Source organism: Mesoplodon densirostris, chromosome X (genome assembly GCF_025265405.1).
Source record: "Mesoplodon densirostris isolate mMesDen1 chromosome X, mMesDen1 primary haplotype, whole genome shotgun sequence".
NCBI lineage: Eukaryota > Metazoa > Chordata > Mammalia > Artiodactyla > Ziphiidae > Mesoplodon > Mesoplodon densirostris.
Window position 1 is genome coordinate 91,516,143 of NC_082681.1, and position 4,055 is coordinate 91,520,197.

The 4,055-nt window shown below is 40.1% G+C and overlaps 1 non-coding gene across 1 annotated transcript; it reads right to left on the bottom strand.

Annotated features, from left to right (window-relative positions):
- Nucleotides 1-2,484: 2,484 nt before the first annotated feature.
- Nucleotides 2,485-2,556, bottom strand: TRNAE-UUC (transfer RNA glutamic acid (anticodon UUC)). The gene has a single exon. It is a non-coding gene; the product is annotated as a tRNA-Glu (tRNA).
- Between the last annotated feature and the right edge of the window lie 1,499 nt (nt 2,557-4,055).

Below are 4,055 nucleotides of genomic sequence, written 5' to 3' on the forward strand. Positions count from 1 at the left end.
CACAACGAAGACCCAATGCAGCCAAAAATAAATTAAAAAAAAAAAAGACATGTGGCTATTCAGATTGTCTTTTTCTGGAGTAAGCTCAGTAGCTTGTGTCTTTTAAGGAATGTCTCTATTTTATCTAAATTGTCAAATTTATGAGCATAAAGCTCTTCATGACATTCCTTTAACATAAATCGTACCAATGTTTTCTTAGGTCAGACTCCCAAGGCAATAGAAATAAAAACAAAAATAAACAAATGGGACCTAATCAAACTTACAAGATTTTGCACAGCAAAAGAAACCATAAACAAACCAAAAAGACAACCTACAGAATGGGATAAAACATTTGCAAATGATGAGACCAACAAGGGCTTAATTTCCAAAGTATACAAACAGTTCATACAACTCAACAACAAAAAAACAAACAACCCAATCGAAAAATGGGCAGAAGACTTAAATAGACATTTCTCCAAAGAAGACATACAGATGGCCAGTAGGCACATGAAAAGATGCTCAACGTCGCTAATTATTAGAGAAACGTAAATCAAAACTACAATGAGGTATCACCTCACACCAGTCAGAATGGCCATGATTAAAAAGTCTACAAAGAACAAATGCTGGAGAGGGTGTGGAGGAAAGAGAGCCCTCTTACACTGTTGGTAGGAATGTAAATTGGTGCAGCCACTACGGAAAATTGTATGGAGGTTCCTCAAAAAACTAAAAATAGAGTTGCCATATGATCCAGCAATCCCACTCTTGGGCATATACCCAGACAAAACTATAATTCAAAAGGACACATGCACCGCTATGTTCACAGCAGCACTATTTACAATAGCCAAGACATGAAAACAACATAAATGTCCACTGACAGATGAATGGATAAAGAAGATGTGGTACATATATACAATGGACTATTACTCAGCCATCAAAAAGAATGAAATAATGCCATTTGCATCAACATGGATGGACCTAGAGATTATCATACTAAGCGAAGTGAGTCAGAAAGAGAAAGACAAATACCATAGGATATCACTTATATGTGGAATTTAAAATATGATACAAATCAACATATCTATAAAACAAAAACAGACTCACAGATATAGAGAACATAGTTGTGGTTGCCAGGGCCGGGGGGAGGGGGCGGTAGGGGAGGGAAGGAATGGGAGTTTGGGATTAGCAGAGGCAAACTATTATATATAGGATGGATAAACAACAAGGTCATCCTGTATAGCACAGGGGAACTATATTCAATATTCTGTGACAAACCATAATGGAAAAGAATACATATATATATATATATATATATATATATATATATATATATATATATAACCGAGTCACTTTGCTGTACACAACAAATTAACACAACATTGTAAATCAACTATACTTTAATAAAATTTAAAAAATAAATAACATCCCTTTATTATTATCTTAATTTCTGTAGGATCTGCAGTGTTGTCCAAAATCTCATTCCTAATATTAGGCATTTGGGTCTTCTCTCCTTTTTCCCTCATCAATCTGGCTAGAGGTTTATCAGTTTTATTGATCTTCCCAAAGAGCCAGCTATTGGTTTCTTTGCTTTTCTGTACTGTTTTTTTGTTTTCTACTTCAGTGATTTCTGCTCTTGATTATTTTCTTTCTTCTGCTTACTTTAGGTTTGATTTCCTCTTTTTATCATAATTTCTTAAGGTAGAAGCTGAGGTCATTGGTTTGAGACTACTCTTCCAATATAAGCACTTAATGCTATGATTTTCTTTCTAAGCACTGATTTTGCTGCATTCCATACATTTTGATACATTATATTTTTTAATTTCATTTTAATTTCATTCAAAATACTTTTTAATTTTTCTTAGGATTTCTTGTTTGACCCATGGTGTGCTGGTTATCAATTTATTGCCTCTCAACTTCAAATTCACCCTTTCTCCCTCTTCTCTGATAATGAAGCAATTTTAACCATTTTTCCTTTGACAGCTGGCACTGAAACTTTCTCAGTAGAGGGTGCTAGAGAGATATTGCAAGAGGAAAAGAGGTTTCCTTCCTGACTCCTGCATGTTCGCTTGACAGGCTCCTTCTGCATGGCTTTTTCTAGAAGCAGACTCCTGCAGTGCTCACAACTCTTCCAGTGCCTGATTTCTACCGCGCATGGTGGTCAGTAGTACGCAGTGATCAGCAGCTTTCCTCTCCCTGCAGAACTCACCCTCAGGCAGTTTGGTAGCAAGCACAATGCTCCTGGATCTTGATGCACTCACAGCTTCCCCAGGGCCTGGCTCTTGCGGTGCACAGAGGCCAGCAGCACTCAGTGAACAGCTTTCTCCTGCCTCCCAGCAGGCAGATTTCTGGAAAGTTCCACCAGTGCAGCACAATGACTTCTCTGCCCTGCAGTGAACTACAGTCATGTCTCTCCAACAAGATCTGGATCTCAGCCCCAGGAGCATTCTATGCCAGCCTAGGGATAGTGACTAATTCCTTTGCCACACTGCATGGCTTATTGGATCTTAGTTCCCCGGCCAGGGATCGAACCCGGCCCTCGGCAGTGAAAGTGCCGAGTCCTAACCACTGGACCACCAGGGAATTCCCTTGTGACTACTTCTTATATCTGCTATTTCGAATTCTCTTCACATCTCACTAACCAATCCCTCATTATTCCAATCCCCTGTTATAGGTAATTCCTTATATTAACTTTCCCTGTTCAAATTACTGTGTTACTCCTCTCTCCAGCTAGGACTCAGACTGATACAGAATTGTTACCAGGAGTGGTGCTAGGAAAGAGATCTGCAAAGATGGGACTTTGAGATTGGTTTGTTCACACCTCTGGCTTATGCACGGTGCTGAACTCCTTGCCAATGAGAGATGGATGCTAGTAATCCATGGCATGCCGTTGCATCACAATTAATCAACCTATGGTTGATTGTGATGAAGTGCCAACTGAAGCACATTCCCTGGAAGCCGAAATGGCTGCTGCACTTGACTATTATGGCCATGATCATGACTATGAAGACCGTGATGGGGGATAGATTATTTTGAATGCGCTTGAGCACTTACAAAGAGAAAAATAACAAGCTTGGGTCTGTTAATTTCTCAGCTCAAGTCACAGCCTAAGAACCAGAGAACTTTCATGATGTCTAGCAACAGGGCTAATATTGCTGAACAGCAAACACAACATTTAATTGTATTAAGTTGTTGAATTACAACGACAGTTGAATTCACAGTCTTGACAATTTTCCATGTGAAAGTTATGGTATTGACTGTTAAAGAATGTGATCCTGAAACTTGGAATGGGGATATCTGTTTGGTCCCAAATGAAACTCACAGTCCTGAGCTACCAAGTCACTCTGAGCCTTCCTTACTAATGGAAGTAGCTTGCCCTTCAGTGTCCGAAACTAACCTTTCTCTCCTTGAAAATGCTGTGATAAGCTCACCTGGTCGAGGTGCCTTGAAAAGGGATACTCATTCTCCTCATGACCCACCGCAACCACCCCTACTGCTGATAGACACATGACTGAGGTCAAATCTCAGCATGGTCCAGGGGAACAAGTGCACACTATGACCAAGCTGGAAATTGCTTATACACCAAAATAATCACAAGACTTTGCTAATGTATACTGGCAGAAATCTGGGGAATATATGCAGAAGAGGACTCTAAGGGTGTTAGATGAAGGAGGGCAGAATATAACTCTAGATGAGGCAGAATTCATTGATATAGGTACACTTACTAGAGATTCTGGATTTAACGTGTCAGCACATGCTTTAAGGGTTTACTTGGTTGGCTGACTGAAACTGAGACTCAATTGTGGCCTACAGTTAATGAGGTTGAGATGCCAGAGGTGTCCTGGCATGATATGGAGGAGGGAATCCAAAGGCTTTGGGCAATGGGAATGTTGGACAGAACTTATCATGTATGACTTGAATGCAACCCCCAACTATGTTCCATGACAAGGCTCAGAAGACACTACTTCCACCGAGACATTGAGAAAGCATTAGTGAGAAGCGCACCTGCAAACTTGGAAAGCTTTGTGGTTGCTCTCTTTTGTAGGCCAGGAATGACGTAGGGGAAGAATGACCCTGAAGAC